The sequence below is a fragment of the Vombatus ursinus genome, unplaced genomic scaffold, assembly GCF_900497805.2.
Source record: "Vombatus ursinus unplaced genomic scaffold, bare-nosed wombat genome assembly UNPS02014176.1, whole genome shotgun sequence".
NCBI lineage: Eukaryota > Metazoa > Chordata > Mammalia > Diprotodontia > Vombatidae > Vombatus > Vombatus ursinus.
Genome location: NW_020953954.1, coordinates 400,404 through 416,981, shown reverse-complemented (window position 1 = coordinate 416,981; position 16,578 = coordinate 400,404). Strand labels below are relative to the sequence as shown.

The 16,578-nt window shown below is 55.6% G+C and overlaps 1 protein-coding gene across 2 annotated transcripts in view; it reads right to left on the bottom strand.

Annotated features, from left to right (window-relative positions):
- The window catches only part of LOC114041617 (USP6 N-terminal-like protein), a 34,885-nt gene extending 20,397 nt beyond the window's left edge, over positions 1 to 14,488 (bottom strand). Inside the window, exons 1-3 of one of the 2 annotated variants that reach the window (XM_027860153.1) lie at positions 14,402 to 14,454; positions 6,185 to 6,289; positions 5,574 to 5,646 (exon numbers count right to left, since the gene is read on the bottom strand). The gene's annotated coding sequence lies outside the window, so the exon portion shown is untranslated. Of the gene's footprint in view, positions 1 to 5,573; positions 5,647 to 6,184; positions 6,290 to 14,401 lie in introns of both variants that reach the window. The other variant, XM_027860152.1, reaches the window with a different exon arrangement.
- Between the last annotated feature and the right edge of the window lie 2,090 nt (positions 14,489 to 16,578).

Sequence of the window (16,578 nt, the reverse complement as noted above, 5' to 3'; positions counted from 1 at the left end):
ATTTCACCTTTGGAGCATCTCCCATAGATCTCACCTCTGCAGCATCGTTCATCCATTTCACCTCTGCAGCATCTCTTGTAGATCTCACCTCTGCAGCATCTCTTGTAGATTTCACCTCTGCAGCATCTCTTGTAGATCTCACCTCTGCAGCAACTCTCATCCATTTCAACTTTGTAGCATCTCCCATAGATCTCACCTCTGCAGCATCTCCCATTGATTGCAGTATCTTTGCAGCAAGCCCTCTTCTCTCCTCTGACACTGCCCCTACCCTGGTGCAGGTCTGTATCCCTAACACCTGGATTATCATAATATGCTGCTGGGGGGAGAGATCTGCCTGCCTCAGTCTCTTCCCCTCTATTCCATACTCCATTCAGCCTCACTAAAATGATTTTCCTAAAGCACAGGTCTCACCATGTCAACCCTCCTCTCCCCCCGACTCAAAGAACCTCAGTAACTTGTATTTAAAAACCTTTCATCATCTATCGCTAATCTTGTGACACATGACTCCCCTTCATTCACTCATTATATGATCCAACCACACTGCTCTTCTTGTTGTTCTGCAACACGATACTCTATCCCCCACCTCCACCCCTTTGACTATCCCCCACCTCCACACCTTTGACTATCCCCCATCTCCACACCTTTGACTATCCCCCATGGCTCGAGTATACTCCCTCTTCACTTCCACTTCTCATGTCACCTACACGAGGCCTTCCCTAATCCCCCTACCTGCTCAGGAGGCCCTCCCTGATTTACTTTATTTGATATTTCTGTGCATGTGTTATTTTCCTCAGTAGAACACAAGCTCCTTGTAGGCTCCAGTACCTTGGGCCTGGCACACAGCAGATGCTTAATAAATGCTTGTTGCCTGAAAGAGTTAATGAGTCCCCAAGAGAGACAAACCATGCAGACTCCAGAAAAGAGTGAGACCAGTGACTGGAGGCTCTACCTCACTGCTCTGATGGGCAAGGATGGCAGAAGAGAACACCACCAGTTGTTGGAGAGACCCCAGAAGAGGGCAGGCGGGCAGTGGCACTAGCACACTGCTGGTGGAGCTGCAAGTTGGGTCAGCCCATTGGGAAACAGTGGAGAAGTATAATTTTAAAAAGGGGAGGGGGCTACTATCCAGATCTGAATTCTTGGACCCAGAGAGGCCCATAACCCAAGGAGGGCAAAGAAAGGGAAATGGGTCTGGTAGAGACACCCATATTGATTGACAGCAGTGTATAGCAAAGGACCAGAAGCCAAGTGGGGGATGTAGAAACAAACTGCTCCAGGAGAGTGAGGGACGATTGCTCTCCTGTAAGAAGTGACAAATGCGGCAGACTCAGAGAACCTAAGAAACACATGCTTGTACTGGTACAGAGGGAAGAGAGCAGAACCGGGGAGACAATTTATATCAGAAAAGAAAACTCCATTCCAAGAGGTGCTGGACAACAGGTGTGCAATGAGGCATACAGTGTCAGGCACGGCAAATGTGTCCATTGGTTTGACTGGACGAATTTATTATAAGAGAGGGGTCTAGGAGAGGTGGGTCAGAGGGAACAAAGACAAACCATTCCTGGGTGACCTGTTCTGGGAACAGGCAAAAAGGTTCTGAGAGAGGAAAGCCCCACAGCCTGGCCTACCTCTTCCCCAGGCCCCAGAGAGGCTGGAGTTGCAGGGAAATTGGGGATGGGGGTGGGCAAGAAGAAACAAACATGTTTCTTCAGGGTCAGGTATGAATTCCTCAGCTGAGGAAGGACTGCCAGCCTTGGAGGTTAGGATGGGCTAATCTCTTTCATAAAGAACAGTAGGTATTTGTGGTCACATAAGTCCATGGTTCTGAGGACATTGGCCAGGAGGGGTTGTCCCCTGCCAGGCATAGGGAACCACAATAGAGAAGAGGAATCTGGCTGGGGTGGTGATGATGGGGGCTTAGATGCCTCTAAGCCAAGGCAGGGAGGCCCCATCTGAAGCCCAGGTCTGGCAACTGCCCTGCCCTTCAAAAGAGTACAGTTCAAGGACCACAGCCCCCTCACTTTACACATGAGGAAACTGAGAACCAGGGAGGAGTAGTGACTTGTCCAGGTTCATAGAGCTAGGAAGGGCCTCAAGCAGGATTTGAACCTGGGTCTTCCTGACTCCAAGTCCAGTGCTCTATCCATTGTACTACACTGCCTCCAACCATGAGAGGCAGTTTTTGCATCCAGATCCTCTGATTGTAAGCATGTCCCATGCTCTCCACACCCAGGCAGGCTGCCCACAGTCTGAAGGCTTTAGGGCAGACTAACCGCAGACTAACCTCTGACAGAAAACCTAACCAGGACATCCTGTCCCTGCAGGGTGGGTGGGCCAAGCCCATGTTTCTGCCTGAGCTCTGAGGCTTGACAGCAGGAGGTCCAAGCTAGCTTGCTGGGTCTGTTCGTATGTGTGTGTGAGCACATCTATGTGGGTGTGGCCATATGCCAGGGCTAGGGGTATTTGTGGGCATGTGGGTGAGCCTCCCAGTCACAGATGTCAGACTGCAGACTGCGTTTGTCTCTGTATCACATTGCCTACAGCTCAGAGTGTGCAGTGAGTGCTCAGGAAAGGTCTGTGGGACCATTGGTGGGTACCTGAATGAGAATCCCTCCATTAGCAGCCATCTAGGTCTGCCTAGGATCCTGCAGTGACAGGGACCTCACAAGGCAGCCTGCTCCAGGTGGTGGCTAGGCCTGCTGCTAGGGTGAGCGTCCTTCCCTGATGCCTTCCAATGGGCTCTGGGAAGCCTGATCTTTAAAAACCAACCAACAGTCTTCTCTGGCCCCCCCCCCCCCACTCTCCTCAGAGTATGGCCAGCACCTCCTGTGCCAACTCGCTGGCCTCACGCCAACCCTGCCGCTCCTCTCTAGGACCTTATGGCCTGGCTTGGGTTCTTAGCCCTCTCTCAAGATTCTCCAGTGACTCAATTCCTGCCAAGTGCAGTGACCACGTCCAGGTCAGTACTCACTCTCCAGACCTAAAGGCTTCGGCTGGGAAAGGGGTGAGGCCTCCTGGAAATGGGGGAGAAGGGCCCTTGTCTAGGGAGGGCCTCGATGGCTTGTGCTATGAGCTGCCTTGACCAGAACATGGCTGGACATCTCAGTCCAGCCCTAGACAGCTCCTGACCCTGAGCAGGGGGAATGCACATTCTGGATCAGCATCCAGGAAGCAAGAGCCTGGTTCTCTGAGACTGCTGAATCTGAACTGTCTCTGTGGCCCCTCTTCTGAGCCCATTGACAATCTCTCTCCCCAGCCCCAGACAGTAGCTGGAGCCACACAAAGGAAAGCCACTGGGGCAGGGGTGGGGGTGGGTTCCCTCTCCATTCTGGGAAAGCAAGCACACTGATATCGACCTCAGGAACCACCCACCAGCCTATGTAATGGCCAGTCCACAGACCGAATGGTCCTTCCCTCATTCCCACCCACTCACCCAGGGCAGGACTCAGGTTACAGAAGGCCCATTTCTTGGAAGCCAAGTTGGGGGGACAGCTGTAATCCCAGCCACATAGCCCCAGATGTGAGGGTCAGAAGATGCCTGCCACCATGACCTTGAATCACCTTCCACATCAGAACAGTTCAGTCTAGTCCGGCCAGCCAGGGCTGTAGCTGCCCCACCTGATGGGGGGCCCCCTTCTGTCCTTCCCAGTCCACACCACCCCCAAGCCTGTCCCCTCTTGGGGGAGAGGGTTGAGGCAGCCAGGCACTGCCTGATGACACTGTCCCAGCTCCTTCCAGAGAAATGAAAGGAACGTTTGTCTGTGGCAGCATCTCCAGGGATCGCTTCTGCCTACGACATCTCCTTTCACATGAACTGCTCAGACAGTACAGCGTGCTCAGCCTCAGGATCTGGCTACGAGGCAGCCAGAAGGAAGGGTCATTCCCAGAACATGCCTTGCTGAGGCCACAAGCGCCAGGACCTGCTGGGCTCCAGCTTCCCAGAGCCCAGGCCCCAAGGCAGCCCTCCTTGGGTTCCCCCTGGAGGGCCACGGCAGACACTGCCCTTCCAGGGAAGTCACAGAACCACAGATGGTTGGACTTTGGAAGTCATCCCATCCAAAGCCCTCATCATACAGATGACGTAAGGCCTGGAAAGGCACAGAGAGGGCAAAGAGACTTAGCCGAGAACTGGGAGAGGAGCCCAGGGAGCCTGGGACCTGTCCAGCCTCGCTCTCCCCGCACCCCAGAGCTCCCTCTGTTGATGGACACTGGGTCACCTCCCCGGGTAATCCTACACCCTCCTGGCTGACCGTCCTGGTAACCCCTCACAGAATGACCCAGTTCTTGGAAATCCAGAACCCAAGTAGGAATGCTGTTTCCCATCCCCTGCAATCACTGCTGGTGGCCACATTCTACCTTGGAGCCCAAGTCTGGGGAGCTGGAGGGACTGCGGGAGCCTGCCCCTAGTGGGTCCTGTCCTGGCCAGCTTCCCCTTCCACTTCCATAGGGACCTCCCACAGTAAGGCGTGGCTTCCAAGGTTTTGGAGCTGCATCTGACTTACAGCAGCCCCTGGCCAAGGAAGGCAAATGGGGACCTGTCAGGTGGGCAACCAACAAATATCTTTAAAGCACCTACTACTTAGACAGTGGCTAGCACAGAGTAGGTGCTTTATAATTGTCTCTTGATCGACTGGCCTACCATGTGCTTTCAAGTGCTAGGAGTGCAATCATCAAAGTGAATGCATTCCTGCCCTCTGGGAGTTTAGACTCTACCGCGTATACATGTTCACAGAGAAGTAGATATAGGAATACACAAAATAGGAAAACAAAAAATAAAAACTATAACGTATTGTATAAGATAGTATGGGCAAAAGTCCCAGGCAGGAGATGGAGTACCATACACAAATAGCAGCAGGCTCTCCAGTTGGGCAGGGCATCGAGGAAGGGAGGGGGCAGCAGGCCGGAACCACCTGGAGAAGCAGGCAGCAGCCAGAGCGCAAAAGGCCCAAACAGGAATGGAGGCAGGATCACCGCGGCAGCTGCGAGGAAGCTGGCACGTGGAGGGGCAGAGGCAGGGAGGCCCATGAGAAGGCCATGACAAGAGTCCAGGGCAGAGATGGGGAGGGCCTGAAGGGGGCTGTGGAGCAGAGAATGGCTATGGGATGCTGGGAGGCACAGGCCTCAGCCACAGATGAGATCTAGGGTGAGCGTGTGAGGAAGCCAGAGTGACACCTGGTTTGCGGTCCTGGGGACGGGGAGGCGGGGGGGAAGACAGGAGGGGGCAGGGCTTAGCAGGAGAAGAGAAGGCATTCGGCTCGGGCCATGTTGAGCTGAAGATGTCTGCTGGACACCCGGGCCGAGACATCTGAAATGCAAGGTTGGGGGCTGAGCAGGAGACAGGGATGTAAGGATGGTCTGCGCAGAGATGACAGGTGGATTCGTGGGAGCTGATGAGGTCACCAAGACAGAGGGTGTAAAAAGAGACACATGCCCAGGACAGAGTCTTTTGGGGATATCCAGTTATCAGGAGAGGCCTGGATAAAGAGGCAACCAGAAAGGTAGGAGGAAAACCAGTGGCCCCAAAACCCAGAGAGGAAAGTGCCCAGAAAGGTCAACAAACATTAAGCACTTACTATGTGCCAGGCACTGTGCTGAGCTCCAGGCCATGAAGACTCACTGATTCACTTTGTAATTTCATCAGCTGGGCTGGGGGGAAATTAATCAGTTGATCAAGGCTGTCCTGATCAGTTCCTCTCCATGCCCTAGCCCCGCCCCCCCCCCCCCCCCCCCCCCCCCCCCCCCCGGGGGGGCGCCGCCCCCCGCGCCCCCCGGGGCCCGCGGGGCCCCCGCCCCCCCCTGCCCCCCCCCCCCCCCCCCCCCCCCCCACTGGATCTGGGCTGGGCTGAGGAGTCGCCAGAGCGCTGGACCTGGAGTCACAGAGATCGCCCCAAGCGTAGTTCCCCACCCCTGCCTCCAACCCAGGGCCCTGCTGAGGCTCGGAGGAAAGCAGGGCTGAGAATGACATCCCAGATGTGTGATTATTGCCAGTGGTCCCTCTCAGTGCAGTCACAGGAAAGAGAGCAGGAACCCAGGGAGGGGTGGGGAGAGGGATTAGGCAAGTGGGGAAGTTCCCTTCGTGCCCATGGGGCAGAGAAAGGAGGAGGACAGAGAATATGTGTGTGGGTGTTGGGTGGAAAGGGGAGGGGGCCACCCCCAGCTAGTGCTGCCCCTGCCCCCATCATACCACAGCCATCTTCACAGGATGACCTGTCCTGGCGGCTGGGCCCACCCAGGGGAAAGTGCCCATCTCTTGCCAATGACCCAGGAAGCCCAAGAAAAACAGGCAACCCTGTGATGGAAGAGAAGACACAGGGAGAGTCAGTAGATCTGTCTTCCAGCACTGGAAGGGCCTCCATGGGGAAGGTGGGGCGTGATCAGCACCGTTCTGCTTAGCTCCAGAAGGCAGAACCAGACATGACGGGGGAAAGTCCATCAGGTTTGATGCAGGGCAAAGCGGGCTGCCTCCACAAGCAGTGAGGTGAGTGTCACCAGAGGCCTTCACACAACAATGTGACCCTTTGTTGAATAAGGACTTTCTGGTTTAGGTACAAGTCAGGCTATCTGGCTGCTGAGAGTTGGTGAGCCAGGCAGGACCGGCTGGGCTCAGTACAAAATGGTGCGTGTGTAGTAGGCTTTGAACAAACAGCCACAAGGTCCAGCTGTGGGGAGGTCTGCTCCAGGGAGCCACGTGATCCTGGGCCCCGAGGGCACCGTAGCAAAAGCCCAATTGGGCCTGACCCAATACTCCTTGCTCCTCAAGCGCACCTTCCTTTCCCAACCCAGGAAGCAGACTCCCGTGCCAGCCTAGTGAGACCCCATTGTCTCCACGTTGGGTCAGAATGCAATAGAGGCAGGATGCAAAGGGGGCAGGAGGAGACCTAAGAAGAGAGGAGAAGGAAGAGGACCGAGGGAGGAACAGGCCTGGCCTCCCTTTGCCCCCTGCCGAGGGACGACGGGTGTTCCTGCAGATTCCATCTGCTCAGGGTCATCACCAGGTCTGGATCCCAGTGCCCCAGGCAGAACTCAGCAGGAGAGAACCACTGAAGGCACTTCTTCAGATGGCATCCGACTTGACCCCTAGTTCCACCCCCCTGCCGCTGGTCACCTTGAATTCCTCCAGCCTTTGAGGGCGGCATCCAGACAATCCTGGTGCTTTACTATGAACACTTTAAAAAGAATTTCACAAATGCTCTCTATGCCATGTGACTGAAGAGCAGGGTAACAGAAAAACCTGGTTTTGAATCTTGTCTTGGACACTACGTCCCTGGGAAAGTTAATTAATGTCCTTGGGCCTCAGTTTTCTCTCCTGTAAAATGAAGCAGTTGGAAGTCAAAGGTCCTTCCAGCATGAGAATGGCACCCCCTCATTTTGCAGATGTGTCAGTAGACCTTCCCTGGGGTCCTTCACAAGTCATTGGCAGAACCATTGGCACTGACAGACCCATAATATTAGGAGTGGGAAAGTACTGACATCGACATGACTTCATATCATTCTATTTCCGAGTAAATTCCAAAAGTCCCCATCTTCTTTCTCCCTTAAATGGCAAGGCAACAGTGAATTCAATGGCTTTGGCTTGATTCTCCTTAGAATAGGCTTTTCCTTGGAAAGAATGCCTTCTTCGTGCTACCTGAAGCCAGGGTATTGAAGAAAAGTCCCTTTCCTAAACAATATTCTAAGGTGCTTCAGGAACTGCTGACTTCTACTAGAATTAATAGGCATCTACTTGAAATCTTTCCTTTTCTCATTGAAGTCTGCCCATTGACATCCATCTTCAGACCCCTGCGCCTTCCCCTATTCTGTAAAGGCAGGTTCATCCATAGAAGGGGGTTTCCAAGGCCCAGCTGGCAGAAGACCCAAGCTAAAGGCAGAGAATCCTTAGCTGAACAAGAGTCAGAGAGAGGTGCAAAAGCTGTGGGACAAACCAAATCAATGCAGCAATGCTAAGAAGGAATGCCATCAATGGGGGAAAAGAAACATATGCATTACATCTCCCTGGGAAAGCCTGACACCTCGGCAGACTAAGAGCCCACAAAACACGAGCAGTTTTAGAAGAGATACAAATGATCCACTCCCACTTGGGAAAATTCTGCAACTCACTACTAATGAGAGGGATGCAAATGAAAATGCTTCTGAGGCTTTATGTCCCATTTGGCACATTAGCAAAGACACTCCAGAGAGTCAGTGTTGAAGGTGCTAAGGGGAGACTGACATACTCACACATGGTTGGTGGAACTGTAAAATGCTATGTTCCTTCTGGGAAACAGCTTGGAATCATTTAAGAAAAGTGACTCATCTGTTCATATTCTTTGACCCAGTGATCCCAACACAGAGCCTATACCCCAAGGTCAAAGATGGATATACAGGCCTCACACAGAATATTCCAGCAGCCTTTTGGGAAGCAGTGAAGGCCTGGAAACAAATAGGCAGCCCCATCAATTGGGGAGTGAGTGAAGAGACTGCAATATGTGGGTGTCACGGAACATCACCATAGGTAAGAAATGACCAATGCGAGGAATTTGGAGAAATGTGGGAAGACATCTACAAACTGGTACACAACAGACACACACTGACCAATCTTAACTCCAGAGTTCTCCTCTTCCCTTGTTAGACAGGTGGTAGACCAGAGGTGAAGAATGAGGCATACGCCATCACATGCAGAAAGAGTATTGATGTATTTATCTGAACTGTTACAAAGCAGGCTCCTCCGGGGGCTGGGCGCCACTGTTTCTCTCTCTCTCTGCAAGGCAATCTGGGTCACCCAGGGTCACACACCTAGTAAGTGTCCAGTGTCTGAGGCCAGATTTGAACTCGGGTCCTTCTGACTCCAGCGCTGGAGCTTCATCCACTGCGCCAGCTAGGTGTCCTGGCAGCGCTGTTTCTAAAGACTGCATCAATCAAGCACATTCTTTTCAAACGAGAGTTGCCTCCTCCTGGCTCACTCTTAGAATGAAGTTGTCTTAGGAAAGGTCATTGGCTGGATAGAGACATCTTAACATCTTAACAGATGTAGCTTCTCCTGGACCCACTAGGGGGCGCCAGAATGCACAAAGCACTGAGCCGGAGTCTGGAAGATCTGAGTTCAAATCCAGCCTCAGACACTTGGTAGCTGTGTGACTCTGGGCAAGTCACTTCCTCTCTCTGCCTCAGTTTCCTCATCTGTAAAATGTGCCCACTTCAAGTTTGTTGTAAGGATAAAACGTTTTGTTTTTTTTAAACACATGCTATATAAAAGCTGACAGTGCCAGGGGAAGGCACAGCTCCACCTGTGGAGCCTGAGCAGCCCCCATTAGCTGGTGCTGAGGGCAGGGAGGTCCTCCAATAGGCTCCTCTCCTCCCATTGTCCTTCCTGCTCCCATCCTCCAGGCAAAGTCCAGCTCTGACTGGGTCACTCCCTGAGCCAAAGCCCTCCACGGCTCTCCCTGCTGAGAGCAACTTCTTAGCTCATCCTTTGAGGCCCTACTGAAGGACCCCAGGTGCTGGCAGAGCTCTGGATTAGGAGGCAGGGGCCCTGGGTATGACCTCAGAGAGTAGTTTTACCTCCTCAGGCCTCTGAAAGCCAGCTCAAAATCCAGAAGCCACATTCCCCATAACTCCCCCAAACTCTGAAATTTGCTCCCACTTTTCTCTACACACGGTAAGGCCTTCCCCAGCTTTTTTTTTTTGGTTAGGCAATGGGGTTAAGTGACTTGCCCAGGGTCACACAGCTAGTAAGTGTTATGTGTCTGAGGTCACATTTGAACTTAGATCCTCCTGAATCCAGGGCTGGTGCTCTATGCACTGTGCCACCTAGCTGCCCCTCATTCTTTTTTTTATTTCTTCCCTAGCTTCTTAGCTGGTCTTCAAGCCTAGGTCCAACGGTACTTTCTCCCTGAGGCTTTCCTTCACAGCCCCTCCTCCTTCCTTTACCCCCCTCATGGGCCCCAGACCTCGGTGTTTAGAAGAGGTATCTGTGGGTGGTGGGTGGTAAGCCAGGACTCGGCCCTCAGCATGGTCTTCCTGTTTCAGAGCTGAGCCCCACAAGGGCCCAGAGCCTCTCTCTCTCCCCACTGGCCTGCACTAAGCCAAGCTTAGCCAAGGCAGGGCCTGTGTTCTCCTCCCTAGCACCGGGTCTTGCACAGGCTGAGACAGAGAACCCCTCTATCTTTCCCAGAAACTCCCCCAAATTTCCCCCCTTGCTAAGAACACCCATGTCTCCTTCCCTTCTCAGTCAAGCTGCCCCCACCCCCACTTCCTGCCCTGCCCTTCACTTGCCAACAAGCCACAGCGGCTGGGCTTCCGTCCCCACACTGCACCGCTAGGCTGAAGCTGCTCTCCAGCCACTCCCCCAGCCTAGTTCATCAAGCACTACTGACCACTCCCTCCTGGGGATGCCAGTGCTCTCCTGGGGCCCCTCAAGACCCATCAAGGAGGGGCCTGAAGGCTGCTCTGTCACCCTGACTACAGGCCCACTTAGTAAGTGAGGTCGCTGAGGTGTGGAGTAATGACAACCGGAATTCTGCTCCAGGGCTCTCTCAGAGAGGGTTCTGAGCATGGCCAGCCACATTAACTGGGGCAAACGTTTCTAGCCAATGAGGCGCAGGAAAACCAGGGCTTAGATTTCCTCTGAAATTGTGCTTCTTTCTGGGGCAGGCAAGCTTTGCTGCAGGGGCAGATGGGAATAAAATTAGGGAAGTCTGGAGGGACCAGTGTCAGGGCAGACATAGGCCAGACCAGAGAGGCACCCTGGGGTGCTAGGCAGCAATCGGCCTGTCCTCTGACTCTGTGCTTTCCAAAGGAGGCTTTCTCCGCTGGCCCCTGCTAAGGCAGATCACCAAGTTGCCTCTTAGAACAACATAGTGGGAAGAGATGCCCCCTCACTCCATTTTGCAGGTGGGAAAGGTGAGGCCCAGAGACAGATGGGACATGTCCAAAGTCACAGTACAGATAAGTGTGGAATTGGGCTGCACCCCACCCCCCAGCCAAGTCTCCTGACTCTGAGCCACTCCCTTCTACACCCCCCTCCCAGCCTCCACCACGAGGGCAGCACTTGTAGGCTCCTTGGCTCATGTCCCAAACACATTAGGGGAGTCCTGCAGACTCACTACTTGGACACCTTTGTCCTCACTAATCTAACAGGGAAGGCAAGAAACTCAGAAATTGCCAAATGCAAGTTTCTGAGTCGCATCTCCGGGCTTCCTGAGGATTCATCAGTTTTCCCGGGTCTGCAGCCAAGCCTCCCCAGGAAGAGACCTCTACCCCTGAAGGCCAAAGTACTGCCTATCTGTAGGATGGTTGGAAGGAAGGGGCCATGGATCTTGGCCTGGAGCTGGGAAGGGGCTTGGAGAGACCAGGGTTAACTCTGGACCTGCTGAGCGTGATTTGGCCCCCCTGGCCTCTGAGGATGGAAGCTCCTCCAATGGTCCCACTGTGGTCAGGGAGCATCCCTGTGACATGGGACCTGGAGGCCATCACAAAGCTTTCTCCAAAGGTCCAGAATTATAGGTGTAACTTTTATGTGACCATAGCCAAGGACAGAAAGCTTAGGATACTGAGCCTTCTTCCTCTGCACCCCCCCCCCCATGTGCACAAGCATCCCCCCCCACACCTCTGCCCAAGCCCCCCCCCCCCCCCCCCACCCAAGCCCTGGCCCCCCCCCCTCCCCCCCCCCCCCCCCCCCCCCAACTCGGGGCCTGGAGAGGGAGGCGATGCCACCGCCCATTCAGACATTTCCACACAGTGTTGGCATCCCTGGGCTGGCTGCCTGCTGCCCCAGCCCCAGGCCCACTGGGGAATCTTGCCAATGAGTCATTCCACTCCCTCAGGGCATCTGCTTCCAGGAGGAAAGAATCCAGAAAGCCCCTGGGAGCAGGGGGGTGGGGCGAAGGGAGAGTCAGAGCTAGGTCCAGGCCTCATCCCAGCAGCCCAAGGGAGGGAGGCCATCAGGGAGGAGACAGAGAACAGGCTGCTTTGCTGGAAAAGCATCTGGGAGCTGTGTCCTCCAAGAAGGGCATGGACTAGAAGCGTGAGTGCCTGGGGAAACCGGGGCTCATGTCCCAAACCTTGCCCAGGTTCCTTGGGAAGGATCAGTGCACAGAAGGCCAAGATAAGAAGTCATCCACCTTGCCCTGGAGGACAGCTGTGATGGGGAGCTCCCTACCTTCCCAGGCAGCCCAGACCCCTTTAGGATAGCCCAGACTGCATCTTCGTGCCTTCCTCTGATGCTCTGGCTCCTGACTTCTGGGGCCATGCAGGCCAAGGCTGGGCCAGCCCTTCAGAGAGCTGAGGCCCGTGTGCTGGACAGGCCAAGGCCAGGCTTTCACTCCTGCCCCCCCCACCACCACCACACCCTCCCTCCACTCCCCAGTGAATCAGCTTCTCTGAACATTAAGAATCTGCAAAGTGCCTGGCCTCTGGGAAGAATTGGGTGGATTACAGTTATCACCCACCACTCTAGCTATTCTCAGATGGGGAAACTGAGGCACGCAGGTAGGGCCAGGGCCTAAAGGTGAGTGGGCACAACATGAGCTCTCTTGGGGCTAGGCTAAGCTTGTTCTGAGTCGCAGCTTGTGTTTGTCACAGACACAGCAGGCGGCCTCCCCCCACCCCACCCCCACCCCCGTCCATTGTAGCCCTATGCTTGCTTGATAGCTCTCTCTAGGGCCAGGCTGTCCCTGGGTCCAACCCCCCCCCCCCAACCCCCTACATGGTGGGACAGGCTTGATTCACTCCTGAGCTAATGAGAGAAGGGAGGCAGACCTTCATTGAAGCTAGAGAAACTGAGGCACAGAGGATTCTAGCCTGTCACAGATAGAAAGGTCCTTGGAGATCACCTAGAGCAATTCTCTCATTTTCCAGATAAGGAAACTCAATGTCCCCCAATGAGTTACCATCAGAACCATTAACAGTTAGCGTTAACGGTTCTGCTGTTAACAGTGGCATTTCCCTGACTCCTTGGAGATCCTCCAAGCTGTGGGGCAGCCTCCATCCGAGGTCTTACAGTTTGGGAACAGCTGAGTCCACAGAGGCCCCAGATTTCCAGCCCTTAAGATCAGTGTCAGCACCATATCTCACAAAGGGTCCTTCCCTGGTCTCATCTTGTTTTCTCATCTCTCGGATGGGTTAAAGCCGTGCCTTCTTGCTAGACTGTCAGCTCTGTGGGGGCAAGGGCTGGAGTCTCACCCCGACACACAGTAGGTGCTTTATGGGCTTCCGCTGAGGCTGATCAGGGGTTAAGAACTTGTGGCTTCTTCTTGACCAAATGGAGGCTCTAACCACTGAACGTCATCGCATCACATGAGTCCCCAGAATAGCCATCCTGTCCCTGAGTTCATGAGCTGGCTGTTCTGCTCGGCCATGGTCAATTTGCTATTATCTGAATGTCTTTTCTAACAAGTATGGGGTCCTAGTTTCCCTTCTCACCAGAGATGAATGAGGACAGAAGCCAGCAAAAGCCCAACACTGAGGGGGAGAAAGTAACTTTCACACACGGTCACACGCGAGAACTCATGCTGCAGGCAGCCTCAGGACAGTCTCCAGGGCTGGGGCCTCATTTCAAGAACGCATTGCTGGGGAGGATTTCATCGGTGCTTGCCATTTACCCAAACTTCTGGCCCTCTCAGGCCCAGCCCCAGGCCCAGGCCCAGGCCCAGGCTCCTCTTAGACAGGAGCACCGTGGGTACCCTGGCCCTGCTGGAGAAACAGGTGTCACTTAACTGCCTACTGACTATAGGGCAGGATTGTAAGATCATATCTGCCCTCAGGAGTGGGGACCTCACCACTTGGACTTCAGTTGGGTACCCAGAAGGCCCTGGGGTTGAGGGGTATCCACAGAGATGGCAGATACAAGATCAGGGCCAGAAGGTGGGAGAAATGAAGCAAGTGAGGAAGGTTTCAGCTGTGGGAGCCAATAGGTTGGACAGCGGTGAGGCCGGTGAGCCTGGGCCCAGCTGACCTACCAGCCAGGTACCTGGGATTGAGGGGATTACCATGCCTGCCCGGGCCCCTTTCCCTGGCTCTGCCTGTCTGTGAGAGGGGCTCCCAAGCTCTTTGAGTCAGCTCCCCTCTGCCTAATGCCATCTGGGGCGCCCCCCGCCACGGGCTCACTACACGTGGGGCCGAGACCAAGTTAACCACGGCCAGCCGGAGGGTGTGTGCCTGCCGGGTGCCCAGCCCAGTCTGTCTTCCTCAGAGCCAGGCCCTGCATCCCCATCCCCCAGGCCCCTGGCACAGGCTGGCCCTGACCAGGGTCCTGGCCCCCGGCCCGGCCCTGGCAGACACAGGGTGTCACCTCCACTGTCCCCCAGAACCACTCAGGGTCACACCCAGCTCCGCCGCAGCTCTCCCACGCGAGGGAGGGCACCCTCCCCCCGCAGCCACGCGCGCAGCCCCCCCCCTTCCCCCGTGGGCTGGCTGGCTCCCTTACCTGCAGCAGCCGAGGCGGGGGCGGCCGCGGCCGCTCAGGCTCGGGAGGCTCCCGAGGAGACAGAAGAGAAGGCTCGGGGCAGCCCCGCATCCCCCGCCTTTGCCCTCCCCCCCTTCTCCCCTCCCCCTCCAGCATGTGGGCGGAGCAGAAGCTTTCCCGCCCCCTTCCCCACCTCTCGCCCCCATTTCGCTCTCCCTTCCTCCCTCCTCTCTGCCCCTCCCCCTCCCTTCTTCCCTCCTCTTCCCTGCCCCCTTCTCCCTCCCCCCTGCCCCGCCCACCGGCGGGGCAGCAGCGCCACCCAGTGGAGTCAGACCTGAAAAGCCGAGGCCTGTTCACATGCGCAATGGCTCGTCTTCCCGAGGCCCGCTGGGAGTGGTAGTTCAGCCTCTGTGCCTTCTCGCCTCCGTGCTCATGTCCCAGAACCCCAGTCACAAGGCCATGGGTCTTGGTGGGCAGAACCAGGGGGATGACGGCTATTCGTAGAGCCCTCCAAGCCCAAGGAGGGGGAAGCGTAAGAAACGTGCCCATTCCACAGATGGAAGTGTATGCAGTGGCCGGGATGAAGGCAAAGCCTGCAGAGCGATCTGCAGATCGCCAGGCATCGATCAAACACCTGCTGTGTGCTGGGCTCTGGCGGTGCAAAGCCAGGACGGCCCCTGCCCTCCAAAGGCTCCCATTTATTCTCTGGCCAAACCACCTGCCTGTAGATACAGAAGGCAGGAAAGTATTGGCAGCTAGGGGCATTGGCAAAGGTCTCCTGCAGGAGGAAGCTCAGGAATCTGGGATGCAGACCTGGCTGGAGGCAGGCAGTACAAAGCCATGGAGGTGAGAGCTGGAGGGCCCTGGCTGAGGAGCAGAGAGAAGGCCTGTTTGGCCTGAAGAGTGTGGGGAGAAGAGTGCGATGAGGCTGGAAAGCCAGGCGGGGTCCAAGTCACGAAAGGCTTTCAAAGCCAAACAGAGAGGTCAGGGAGATAGTGCAATTGGCTGAATAGGAGAGTGACTGTCAGATCTGCACCTAAAGAAAGTCACTTTGGTAGCAGTGGGGAGGATGACCTGGAGGGGGAGGGATAATACTTGGAGCCCAGCCAGGAGCCTCCTTCCATCATCCAGCTGAGAGGTGGGATGTGAGCTGAGGGACTTAGCGACTGGCCAGCTCTGGGGGATAAGGGGGAGGGAGGAGGAGGCCAGGATAATGTTGAGACTGAAGGTGGGACCTTGGACCGACTGAGGGAGGGAAGCTGGGAAGAGAGGAGGTCCTGGGAGGAAAGGGAAAGTTAGGCTGAGGCCATATTGAGGTTAAGTGTCCACGGAGATACCCGGTTGAAAATGCCAATTAGGCAGTGGGTGATGTGGGGCTGGAAGAGAGGAGTCATCTGCAGAGAGGAGCTAACGAAGCCCAGGGGAGCCGGCGAGGTCACGAAGGAAGAGATCAAATCAGGACAGAGTCCAGGACAGACCCCGACATCCCCAGGTTGGGGGTGGGGTGGCCTCTGGAGATGAACCACTAAAGGAGAAAGGGAAGGAGCAGTCAGACGGGCCGGAGGAGAACCGGGAGGAACCAAGACCACAAAAACCCGGAGAAGAGGGAGGATCCGGTGCTGCCCAGGGTCAAAGGCAGCAGAGCCGTCCAGAAGCGGGAGGATTGAGAAGAGGCCGGCGGACAGCCCGAGGGATTGAAAACGGGACCGCTAGATGGCGCACTGAACAGAGCACCGGTCGCGGATTCAGGAAGACCTGAGTTCAAATGCAGCCTCAGACACGTGACACTTACTAGCTGTGTGACCTTGGGCAAATCACTTTACCCCTTTGCCTCGCCAAAAGACCAAAAAGAAAACGTTTGCTGCCCTGAACTGTGCCGAGCTCAGCCTAGAGGGCAGCTGTGTCAAGGCCCTCCAGCGTTCAGGGGAAAGAAGACCCTGGGACCCTGCACGCCAGCCGGAGCAGCCTCGGGTATACAAAGTAACACCATAGAGCAACTCAGGGCCAAGGCTGGGGAGAAGTCCCGAGATCGGGCGGAGACGAGTTCTGGCCCCGCCCTCCCCCTGGCCCCGCCCCGCCCGCTCCGGCCCCGCCCCGCCCGCTCCGGCCCCGCCCCGTCCGCTCCAGCCCCGCCCCCGTGACTAGGTGAACGGACCCAGCTGGGCCCCGGCCTCCTCCAGTGCCGCGCCGCTGCCGCC